This window comes from Eptesicus fuscus, chromosome 15 (assembly GCF_027574615.1).
Source record: "Eptesicus fuscus isolate TK198812 chromosome 15, DD_ASM_mEF_20220401, whole genome shotgun sequence".
Lineage (NCBI taxonomy): Eukaryota > Metazoa > Chordata > Mammalia > Chiroptera > Vespertilionidae > Eptesicus > Eptesicus fuscus.
Window position 1 is genome coordinate 67,518,551 of NC_072487.1, and position 13,105 is coordinate 67,531,655.

At 47.9% G+C, this 13,105-nt stretch overlaps 1 protein-coding gene across 2 annotated transcripts in view; it reads left to right on the forward strand.

The window, feature by feature from the left end:
- ASTN2 (astrotactin 2) overlaps window positions 1-13,105 on the forward strand; it is a 769,045-nt gene that overhangs the window by 418,738 nt on the left and 337,202 nt on the right. The window lies entirely within an intron of this gene.

Here is a 13,105-nt window from a genome sequence, read left to right on the forward strand (position 1 = left end):
CCACTCCGCAGTGAGAGCACCGGGGGGGGGGGGGGGGGGGGGTGGTGTTGAAGTCAGGGAGTCACCCGATGGCCCTGGGTTAGACCCGCTGGTTCAGTGGAACCAGGAGAAGCTTTCAGGAGCTCATGTTTACTGGGCTAGTCCCTCCACCTGGAAGTCTGTCTATTCCATATCCTGTTTTTCTTCATGTCAATGTCCTCATTACCCTTCGTGGATAACTTACCCCCCAGCTAACCCCCTTCCCTCCCCAGTAAGAATGACCATGATGATGGCAACAGCTACTGTTTATAGAAAGCAGCGTTAGTTACCAGGGTGCATGCTGGGTTCTTATCTGATCCCATGGCAGCTCTTAGGCCTAAGCATCCATATCCCCATTTTATGGATGAAGAAAGCAAGGCTCAGTGAATATGGAAAGACTTGAATGGGCAGGGTCACCCTTTCCCAGGAGGCTCTGCTTTTTGGTACCGTCTTCCCCTTATCATGTTCGTGGCTTCCTGGGGTCTGTGCTTTCCGTGTTACATGATTTGTAGAGAGAAAAATCATTGCCAGAGATTGTCCTTGTTGAGGGTTGTACTCCTTGGGCATAGCCCTCAGAAAAAAAGATTCGTTTTATAGTTAAAGCACAAGTCAGAGAGAAGAAAACAGAGCCCTATGAAATAACCTAAATAAGATGCATGCCTCCAGGTGAGAAGCACCATTCATTCCAGCTAATCCCACAGTATGGAATGGGGGGGAGGGCCTGACATTGGTCATCATTGCAACACAGCACAGCTACACACAGCAGGGGAGGACGGGACCCCCAGCAGCTTCTAGAATAGTCTGCATGGCAAAGTCCAGGCCTCTTCCTAGGTCTCTAGCAGGAAAGATCCCTCACCACCAGTCTAAGCAGGTCCTCCCTGCTTCTCCTCCCTCCTCCCTCTTCCCTCCTCCCTTCTCCCTTCACTCTCCTGCCACCTCCACAGCTCCCTTTGGCTCTCAGTCTCCACAGGAAATAAGGACGAGGGGGAAATAAATTTACTTCAGGAGTGACCCAGAATTCTGGTTCTTTTCTTTAGAATTTCTTTCTCTTAGGTTTGCTCCTGGCGTACTGGGGGGCAAAACTATTTATTACATCAAAAGAATTTTTTTAACTGGATTTCTGGAAAACCAAGATAAAGAAATTTGTCCAAGGTCAAATATAGTGGCCATGGCTGCAATTTGAAGTGAGTTCTGAATCCCAGACCCTGTTTTGGCTCCTGAGTGTGTGTGTGTGTGTGTGTGTGTGTGTGTGTGTGTGTGTTTAAAGCGGCATTATTCTTATAGCAACTTTTTCTTTATCTCTCATTCAATGACCATGATTTATGTGCATGAACCACACGGAGAGCAGGGCCCAGCTTGGGCTTGTCTCTGCATCTCCTGCATGCTCAGCGTTGTGCCAGGCGTAGGCTACGGCCAGTGAATGATCAAGGAACAAACGGGAGACTCAGGGACAGCCTTGGCGTGCTGACCCCTGAGCTTCCCTCCACATGCCATCTCAGTGCAGACAGCCAGGTGGATGGGTGGGTGGGTGGCATATCCTGAAGGGCAGAAGCTAGAAGGCAAGGGGACCGTGTGCAGGCGGCCAGAAAGGCCAGAGCAGCCTTGCGAACAGGTTGCCGTAGGAGGCTCCAGAATTGCCTGATAACTGAGACGTGGCCGCTTTGACGACCCCTCCTGGGGAGAAGGTCACTGAGACAAGATTGGCCTTTCCTCCGCTGCTCTGGGAAAGCATGCAAGCTATAGAAGTTCCTGGTCCAGTGCCTTTGAGAAATGCAAGGTCTTCTACTCCAGGCCTCCCAGAGCAAGTGCATCTTGTAAATATTCCACGGGGAAAAAAATGAGGGTAGCATTTTCCCCACCTGCACAGTCATAAAAACCATCGTCCCAGATGGTAGCACAGGGCTACCGTTCCACAGGAAAAGGACAAGACACTCATCCAGTTTCGTAAAGTGGACGTCAGGAGGGGGGGAAAAAGACTCCAATGAAATGCTCTAAAGGAATAAGCAAGAACCATTTCTTAAGGAAGAGGGACCCAGTGAGCCAAGACAAGAAGCCCACCTTCTCTTCCCATTGAGAAGAGTAGCCAATGTCACAGGACAGATAAGGGGGGTGTTGTAAAGTCATGCTTGACACCTATTGTTCTCCCTTTACACTCTAAGGATATCTGAACTTCAAAATGCTTCCTGGGCCCAAACCCTTCTCCCCACCTCCACGGCCACCACCCTGACCCAAGCAGGGTCATCTCTCACCTGGAGCACTGCAGTATCTCCTACCTGTCCTCCTGCTCTCCTTGCTCCTCTACAGTCTGTCCGCAACAAAGCAGCCACAGTTGTTCCATTGAAGATTAGGTTGCATTGTGTTTATCTTTTTTTCTGAGTCTTCCCTTTCTTTTAGAGGAAAAGCTACTAGAGTTCTTCTATGATATGAGCACCTATTGCTTTTTTAACATTCTACTTCTCACTAGTGTCCCCACTTCCCTCCTCTGGAGCACTGAGCACATCCTTCTTCAAACACCCAGGCTTTGTGTGCCCCAGGGCCTTTGCACTGGTGGTTCCTTCTTGGATTGCTCATTCTCTCTTCATTGTCTTAAAATTTTTGTTCAAATGCCATATTCTTGGGAAGACCTCCCCTGGTTATCTTATTTAAAACTAGAGGCCGGTGCACAAAATTCATGCATGGGTAGGGTCCCTAGGCCTGGCCGGTGATCAGGGCTGATCAGGGCCTTCTGGCTGCCAGCCAGGGCCTCCCTTCCCCAGCTGGTGGCTGGCGGCGGCTGGCTAGGGCCTTCCTTCATTGAACACCACCCCCAGGTGGTCAGCGTATGTCATAGTGAGCCATCGAACTCCCTGTGGGAACTCCTGAGGGGACAATTTGCATATTAGGCTTTTATTTATGCTGCTCTCACCCCACCCTCAGAACTCTGCTCCCTTATCCTGTTCTTTTTTCTTTAACCCTTTGCACTAGCTTTTTTCTCGATTCCTTTATTCTACTTGGGATTTAATTTTTTAAATACCCCAGATTTTACAAAGCTCGGCAGTAGAATAAAAAACTGGAGTTTCTTTTCATACAAACTTATTTATTTGGATTTTTTATATTTCAAATTATTGATACATTCAAAGAGTAATTTTAATCTCGACATCCGAGTGCAAAAGGTTAAGGCACTTATGACCTTTATCTTACTATGTAATTTACTTATTTATCATTTTATTGTCTGTTTTCTCCCCCTAGAATGTAAGCTCCATGGTGGCAGAGCACTTTATTTTACTTTCTGAAGTATATTTAGCTCCTAGAAAGGTACCTAGCACATAGTAGATAGTTGTGATAGGTTGTATTTTCCAAAGACAACCACAGCAATATCCCCCATCCCACATGCACTTCTTCCAGTAGGACCTTGCCACTCCCCCACTCTGTCCCTTTTCCTTGAAACTGGGTTTATGTGTATGACGGCTTCAACCAATAGAGTACCGACGCTACTTGACTTAAAATGGGGTTACGTCCCATTGTAATTTGAAAATATTGTAAGTCAAAAATGCATTTAATACACCTAACCTACCGAACATCATGTTAGGCTAACCCACCCCAAACATGCTTAGAACACTTACGGTACATTAGCCCACATGTGGGCACAATCATCTCACACAATGAATGCCCTGTAGAGTACTGGTCCTTTACCCCGATGGTCGCAGGGCTGGCTGGGACCTGTGGCTCCCTGAGATGCCCGGCATCACAGAGTATCATCCTCCGCTTCACACTCTCCTGGGAAAAGATCAACATTCGAAGTACTGTTTCTACGGAATGCATATTGCTTCCGCACCGTTGTAAAGTTGAAAAATTGTAAGTCAGGCAATCGTAAATCGGTAACTGCCTGTGTTAAATTTGCTTTCAGAATGCACTGGGTCGCCGAGAGTTCTGCCCGAACTCTCCCTCTCTCAGGGCCATCCTCATCAATGCACAGGAAGTAAATGCCTTGCCATCAATAAATAACATGGACACTTCTGAAAAGCCAGTTGCTTTCACATTCTAGCAACTGCTGGGAGCCTCAGTCAGTGCTCGCCTAGGAGCTTCCCTGTCAGACCTTGGATTCTAATCCCAGCTCTTCCCAGGTTAAAGGAGAGGTGGGTCGAATTGCCTATCCTCTCTGAACTGCTAATCCATGAAATGAGGAGTCAAGATCTGGTTGGAATTCAGTGAAGCCAATGAGCTCACAGCAGGGCACCGGCTCCTGCTATTCTGGGATTGTTAACATTTGGCTCCCCCACCACCCTTATACAGTAATTCCCCCCTTATCCTCAGGGAATAATATCTGAGGCCCCCGTGGATGTATGTAATCACAGATAGTGCTGAACCCTATACATACATTCTTATGATAAAGTTTAAAAATTAGGCACAGTAAGCAACTAATGACAATAATAATAAAATAGAACAATTATAACAACATAGTCTAATAAAAGTTATGTAAATGGCTTTGGGCTCATTATTAAGTAAAATAAAGATGATTTGCACGCAAGCATTGCCATATCCCCCAACAGTTGATCTCATAAACCAGAGGCTACTGAGTGACGAACAAGTGGGGAGCTATGCAGCATGGTTATGCTTCACGTCCTGGGTGGAGCAGGGCAAGATTTCATCACACTGTTCAGAATGGTGCACAATTTAAAACTTATGAATTGTTTAATTCTGGAATTTTCCATGCATATTTTCAGACTGAGTTTAGCTGCAAGTGAAAAAAAAAAAAAAACCATGGATAAGGAGGGACTACTGTAATTGTAGTAGTCCTACTATACACACACACACACACACACACACACACATACACACACACACATATGATATATATGTATCACATATATATATTCTATATAATAAAAGGCTAATATGCAAATCGACCGAACAGCAGAACCTCTCCTGCCTCCACAGCAGAGCTAAGGATGTCCGACTGCCGGCTTAGGTCTGCTCCCCGTGGACATCCCCCAAGGGGTCCTGGACTGCGAGAGGGTGCAGGCCAGGCTGAGGGACCCCCCTGAGTGCACAAATTTGTGTACCGGGCCTCTAGTATATATAGAGGCTTGTGGCTGAGTGGAGCTCCCCCTGTAGGAGTGCACTGACCACCACGGGGCAGCTCCTACATTGAGCGTCTGCCCCCTGGTGGTCAGTGTGCATCATAGCAATTGGTCGTTCCGGTTGTTCTGCCGTTAGGGTAAATTTGCATATTACCCTTTTGTTATATAGGATATATAATATATATATACACACACACATACATACACACACACACATATATATGATAACTATTACATATATATATATATAAATGTGTATATGTATATTTATGTATAAATTAAAAACCCTATATAATAAAAGGGTAATATGCAAATCGACCAAACAGCGGAACGACTGGTCGCTATGATGCGCACTGACCACCAGGGGGCAGACGCTCAATGCAGGAGCTGCCCACAGCCCGCAGGCCCCGATCATACAATGGGGAACTGGGGTGGGTGGCAGCAGGGGATTGGGCCGGCTATCAGCAGCTGGGGAAAATGGCCTGATTGCAGGCCAGGCCTAGGGACTGTACCAGTGCAGAAATTTTGTGCACCGGGCCTCTAGTACATATTTAAGTATATATGGTATATTTTAATCCTCACCTGAGGATATATTTTTTATTGATTTTTAGAGTGAGAGGAAAGAATGAGAGAGATGGGGGCAGGGGGAGAAACATTGATGTGAGAGAGAAAAATTGATTGATTGCCTCCTGTACATGCCCCAAAAACTCAAAAACTAGGTATGTGTCTACAAGAGCCTTTGTTCACCTTCAAATGCCAACTATCATTCACCCTGTGTTTCTACCCACCACTTCCTTTTGAAGATCTAGACTAAAAGCCCAATTTAGCCCCAGGTCCAGAGCAGAAAGGGGGTCTATGTGTTTTCTGTATAGAACTGGCAGGCAAATGTCCACTAGTTATTGGGGTCCCCCTCTGGCCTCTGTCGAGGCAGGCCCAGCAGGGAGGAATCTCCTGAGCGGCATCTTCTGGGAGGGAAATAGGATGGCTGGCCATTGCTGCCTAGAAGCTGGAGTGAGAGGTGTGGATTCCTGGCAAACAATGAATAATTGTGGTATTTATGGAATGTACTTGCTGTTTATCTGAACTTTACATTTAACTGGGTGCCCTGCATTTTTATTTGCTCAATCTGGCAATCCTAACATTGGGCCATCCTTCAATGAGCAGGGCCATGGGGCTGTCTGAGGGAAGGGCATCCTTCCAGTTATCTAAATGCTGTGTGACTAACTGATGTATGACTTCTCTAATAAAGAAATAGATTAGAGGTCGGTGAGCAGGATGCAGTGGTCTGACTAGGACTGACATTTAGCTTCACTTATCGTCTATCTTTTCATTTTATTTTATTATTAAATTTATTGGGGTAACATTGGTCAACATGATCATAAGGTTTCAGATGTGGGTGGGTATGATCTATCTTTTGCTTTTACTCAGGGATTCCAGAAAACAAGACTTCCAGCCAGCCACCCACCCAGTTTAATGAGGCCCCTCTCCTTTGATTCATTAACATGTCATCTACCCTCAGACGTCCCACTGTAAATGTTTGTAGGTAAGGGCAGCATTTACTCTGCAGAGTTACTCCCCAGAAAAGAGGCTGTCACATGGAATATGGTGTTCTCACTCATCAAGGGTATTTTCTCAGCTAATTTATTTTAAACAACTGCTTGGGGAAGATGCATTAAGCTAGATCAGGAATTATGGGTAAAGAGTTGGAATAAAGTTGTTGTTTTTCCAAACAAAAATATAGCAACAGCAGTATTTCTAAATTTCTTTATTATGTACTAGTATAATATGTGATTTTTACATGGGTATGGGTATTATAAAGTAATAAGTGAAATACTATAAGTAGATATATGACTGGTTAATTTCTCTTTCTATATAAAGTACATAGAAACTTTATAAAGTTTATATATTCAGGGAGGTCAAATGACTCAAACCTCTGGAAGATGGGAGTGGGGTGAGTAGCTTTATGTTCAGTAATGCATGGGGAAGGGCGTGCTAGACCCTCCCAGCACTGCAGGATTTTCCATTGTAGATGTTACATACATAATAGCTAGCATATCTTGAATACAAATACAGGGTTTATGTTCCAAGTGGATTCCTGAAACCACAGATAGTACCAAAACCTACATATACTATCTTTCTCCTGTGCATACATACCCATGATAAAGTTTAATTTATGAATTAGCACAGTAAGAGATTAATAAAAGGGGACAATTATAACAATACTAGAGACCCGGTGTACGAATTCATGCACTGGTGGGGTCCCTCAGACTGGCCTGAGCCCTCTCGCAATCCGGGACCCCTTGGGGGATGGGACTGCCGGTTTTGGCCTGGTCCCCACAGGCCAAGCCAAAGGACCCCACTGGTGCACGATTCCATGCACTGAGCCTCTAGTATGCATATAAGATCTTTGATTAATCTCTTTCTGCCCTCCCCCCTTCCCTCTGAGATTCATCAGTCTGTTTCATGTTTCCATGCCTGTGTGTTGAGCATCTGCCCCCTGGTGGTCAGTGCTTGTCGTAGCTACCAGTTGAACGGTCGCTTAGGCTTTTATATATCTACTAGAGGCCCGGTGCATGAAATTTGTGCATGGGGGGGGGGTGTCCCTCAGCCCAGCCTGCACCCTCTCCAATCTGGGACCCCTCAAGGGATGTCCGACTGCCCATTTAGGCCCGATCCCGGTAGGATAAGGACTAAACGGGCAGTCGGACATCCCTCTCACAATTCAGGACTGCTGGCTCCCAACTGCTCACCTGCCTGCCTTTCTGATTGCCCCTAACCGCTTCTGCCTGCCAGCCTGATCACCCCCTAACCACTCCCCTGCCAGGCTGATTGATGCCTAACTGCTCCCCTGCCAGCCTGTTTGCCCCTAACTTCCCTCCTCTGCCAGCCTGGTCACCCCTAACTGCCCTCCCCTGCAGGCTTGATCGCCCCCAACTGCCCTCCCTTGCAGGCCTGGTCCCTCCCAACTGCCCTCCCCTACTGGCCTGATCGCCCACAACTGCCCTCCCTTGCAGGCCTGGTCCCTCCCAACTGCCCTCCCCTGCTGGCCATCTTGTGGCAGCCATCTTAAGTCCACATGGGGGCAGCCATCTTTGACCACATGGGGGCAGCCATCTTGTGTGTTGGAGTGATGGTCAATTTGCATATTACTCTTTTATTAGATAGGCTAGAGGCCTGGTGCATGAATTCGTGCACAGGTGGGGTCCCTCGGCCTGGCCAGCAATCCGGGCCAATCAGGGCCATCTCGCCCAGTCCCAATCGGGGCCAATCTGGGCCAGCCAGCCTGGGGGAGGGACTGTGGGAGGTTTGCTGTGGGAGCACAATGACCACCATGGGGCAGCTCCTGCATTGAGTGTCTGCCCCCTGGTGTTCAGTGTGCATTATAGCGACTGGCCGACCAGTCATTTGGTCATTCCATTGTTCGGTTGCTTAGGCTTTCATATATATAGATTAGAGGCCCGGTGCATGAAATTCGTGCACTGGGGGGGGGTGTCTCTCAGCCTGGCCTGCACCCTCTCCATTCTGGGACCCTTTGGGGGATGTCTGACTGCCGATTTAGGCCCAATCCCGTGCCACCCTGGTCGCCTCTAACTGCCCTCCCCTGCCAGCCTGGTCGCCCCGAACTGCTCTCCCCTGCCGGCCTGGTCGCCACTAATGGCCTCTGCCTTGGCCCCTGCCACTGTGGCTTTGTCCGGAAGGATGTCTGGGAGATGTCCGTTCTAATTAGCATATTACCCTTTTATTAGTATAGATAATAATAGAAGTATAATATGCAAATCAACCGAACGGCTGAACAGTAGAACAACCATCCAGATGACCATGCTATGACACACACAGGCACCAGGCCAGCCTAGGCGGGTGCAATGCAATTGGTCGGGGAGCCCACCATTGCCCCACGATCACCCCGCAGAGGGAGGCCAAGGCCACTGGCCAGCGGGGCAGTCAATTGGGGGACTCCATGATCACCCCAAAGAGGGAGGCACAGGCCACCCTCTGCGGGGCAATTGGTTGGTTGGGGTGGGGGGGTCTGCGGAACCAGGGAACCGGAGGTGTATGGCGGCGGAAGCGGGCAGCACCAGGCCAAGGTGGGTGCGAGCAGAGGGTGGGGCCGCGGGGGTGGGGGTGCAGGGCTGTGATGGCCCTGGCAGCCGGGGCTGTGAAGGCCGACCCTTTTACGAATTTCGTGCATCGGACCTCTAGTATATTGATAATGTAATAAAAGTCATGCCAATGCTCTGCCTCTCTCCCTCTCTCCCTCTCTCTCTGATAACTGGTCTGATAACCAAGGCAGCTACTATTGACTAACCAGCGAGGAGCGTATACAGCATGGATACACTGGACAAGGGATGATTCACATCCTGGGTGGGGTGGGACTGAGTGGGGTGGCCTGAAATTTCAACACACTGCTCAGGATCACATTCAATTTTAAAACTTATGAATGGATATTTTTGGCATTTTCCATTTAATATTTTTGAACCTCCATTGACCTAGAGTGACTGAACCCATGGAAAGTGAAACCACCGATAAAAGGAGGAGACTACTGTACTTCAGAGGCAACCAGTTCTAAATGCTTTGTCTATAGGAATTTGTTTTTATCTTCATAGCAACCCCATGTCAAGAGTGGCATGGTTACCCTTGTTTCATAGTTAAAACCTTAGGTTGTCTGTCTCCAGAGCTTGTACTTTAAATATAGATATACTTTATTATTATTATTATTATTATTATTATTATTATTATTATTATTGGACTTGTAAACCATATACAAAAGTAGAAAGAAAAGTGCATTGGGTCCCCTGGTGACTATCACCCAGTTGTAATAACCTCTCTCAGGGCCCAGTGAAGTGACACCGTCTGGCCCATCACAGCCCATTGCCATAGCGCCTGCCCACGTTCGAATCCTAGGTTCTGCACTTCACAGGCCGGGACATGGCACATATCCCTGTGCACATGCCTCTGTTTCCTCTTCTGTAAAATGGGGATAACACAGTCGCTACTGCACAGGCTTGTGGTGAGACGGGAGGTGTTAAGCACCACGCTCACTGGCTGACACATAGGAAGCGCTGGGTTATCGGGTTAACGTTCCCCTTCCCTACGCGAATGGAACCTGCAGAATGGCTGTGGCGAGGAATGCCATTGAACAGTGGGTGTTCGGTGAATGTCTGTGAGTAAATGGAAGCGAAATGTCCTGTACCTCAGCCTAAAAGCTCCACCACATAGGGCCCATTGTCTTTCAGCGGAGAGATTTTCCTGCCCAAGTTCATAGGTAGAACTACTCAAAACCTTAGCAGAACATCCCCAGTCTTTAAGAGGAAGTGTGCTCTCATGCAGATGTCAGGCTACCTCCGGCTCCTGTGAGCAGAATAAACTGCACAGTGAATACATGAGCCGCCTCCACTCGGGGCATCGGCATTCTAAGGACGTCGCTTTGATGACCGGGAGCCTGCGGAACTATTTCTAGATGGGCTGGAATGGCTTTGTTTACGGGAAGGCTGGCGGAGAGCTGCGTACTTTCCATGTTAACCTCCCGGCCACAGGCACAGGAGTAAAATCACTCAGAAAAGTTGTGATAAATTGTCTCTCTGTGAGCTGCTGCCTCAGGCAGGGCGGGATTCATATCACACTCTGCCACTTACCAGCGTGGAGTCGGTCACCTCCCTCCTTGGAGACGCTTTGCTTGTCTGTAACATGGAGACAAGGTAACCATGAGACTCGTCTTCAGACTTAATGAGATAATCTTACCCATTTCCCTTCTGTGACCTCCCGCCTTCCTTATCCACAGTGCCATTCACAATTTAGCCACCGTTTTCTGGCAAGACAACGGAAGCTCAGAGAGGTTAAGGGACTTACTCCGAGTCACACAGCTTTTGCAGCATACTTAATTTTAAGTTCTGCATGCCAACAGGCTGTTTTCTCGCGAAATGCAGGTCTGTTGTTTATTTAACGGTGGTGGGGAAGTAAATGGAATCCTCTCTGGTTCTGTGCACAGAACTGAGGTGCCTGAGATGCCCGGGAACTGGGTTCTTTGGTTATAGCACACAGTCACTGGAAGATTTCCTTTAACTACCCTGGTGAGCTACTGCTAGCAATTGGAAATGTTTATGTGAGTCCTGAGCGGCCAATCATCTGCGTGGCAGGTGCTGTTGGAAACATGGAACAAGAAGGGAGTTTATTTCTAATGGGCCGGATGAATCCCCAAAATGAACTTGTCAGTCTGACCAAGAAATGTAACGGTGAAGGAACGGGAAATTAATGAGTGTTCCCTTGGCATAGACAGGCACTCCACCACCAGGCATATGATTTGCTGGCTGTCAGCAACTTCTCTCTCCCCCAGCCTGGTTGGTAGTTATTGCTGCCAATAGCAACTCGGTTCAATACCTCAGAAATGTGGATCAATAAACTCAGCACGTGCAGGGTGAAATGAGCTTTAGCTTTACCTGGGAAAGGAAGAGGAAAGATGTGGATTCCCCTCCCTCCCTCCCTCCTTTTCTCCTTCCCTCCTTTCCTTCCCTTCTTCCCTCCCTCCTTCCCTCCTTCCCTTCCCTTCCCTTCCCTTCCCTTCCCTTCCCTTCCCTTCCCTTCCCTTCCCTTCCCTTCCCTTCCCTTCCCTTCCCTTCCCTTCCCTTCCCTTCCCTTCCTTTCCCTTCTTCCCTCCTTCTCTTCGTCTCTTCCGCTCTTCCTCCCACAGACACTTACTACACTGGCCACATGTCACACCCTGTGTGATCACTGAGGATACACAAATAAAAGAAGAATAAATGTCGTGAGCAAACAACCTACTCACATGCCCTGCGATGTGCCTCAGTAGAGATGGGACCAGGGTTCAGGAAGGTGGACAGCAGGTGACAGCACAGCCTGAGTGATGCAGTAGGTGGGGGGCTCTGGCTTCATGGAGGAGGCTGGGCTCTGGAGAGTGCATAGGAGTCCACCAGGTAGTCACATGAGAGGAAGGTCATAGCCACATATTCAGAGATACAGTGGGGAGAAATGGCATGTCCCTGCTCCCCTCGCATTATCTCCTCCTCCTCCTCCTCCTCCTCTTTTTTTCTCCCCCTTTTATTGCTTTCTTTTCCTCAGGAGTGAGCCTTTGATGGAGTTGAACATTGTCCCTTTGGGGAGGTAGAAGAGGGTAAAGGGGGGACAAATGGTGATGGAAGGAGACTTGACGTGGGGTGGTGAACACACAATACAATATACAGATGGTGTATTACAGAATCGTACACCTGAAACCTATATGATTTTACTACGCAATGTCACCCCAATAAATTCAATGAAAATGATTTTAAAAATAGGGCCACTGAGGCTCAGAAAAGGAAGCGACTGTCTAAGATCTCTCACCTTAGCAGCAGAGCGAGGACTTGAACCTGCTTCTAGACTCCAGGCTCAGTGGCTTCCTCCTGTACCCAGGGCCTCCCAGCAGCACAGGCCCTCAAGTTTCAGGCCTGGGTTTATGAGAAACGGGGTTTCTAGACAAAGTCTGTCCGCCTGCCTGATTGGCTGTGAGATTAAGTTTACCAAACAGCTCTATTAACATTGGCCTCAAAGTACATTCTCTGCTTTTTCTCCTCCCCTCCTACTTGCTCCATGCTCTTTCAGATGGAGACGGAGCCATGATGGAGGCCTTTCTTCCCCTGCCGCTGCCCTCAGTGGTCTCTCTCCAAGGGCGCACGTATTCTACAGGGGTCATTGGGTGCCATGCTGGGAGAGAATGTAGACTTGGGAGCACAGGTGGACTCCCCTTTTAAGAACTAGGGCAGTGGTTCTCAACCTTTCTAATGCCAGGACCCTTTAATACAGTTCCTCATGTTGTGGTAACCCCCAACCATAAAATTATTTTCGTTGCTACTTCATAACTGTAATTTTGCTACTGTTATGAATCGTAATGTAAATATCTGTGTTTTCCGATGGTCTTAGCTCTACAGCAGCGGTTCTCAACCTGTCGCAACCCACAGGTTGAGAACCGTTAGCAGGGTCACCTAAGACCATCGGAAAACATAGATATTTACGTTACAATTCATAACAGTAGCAAA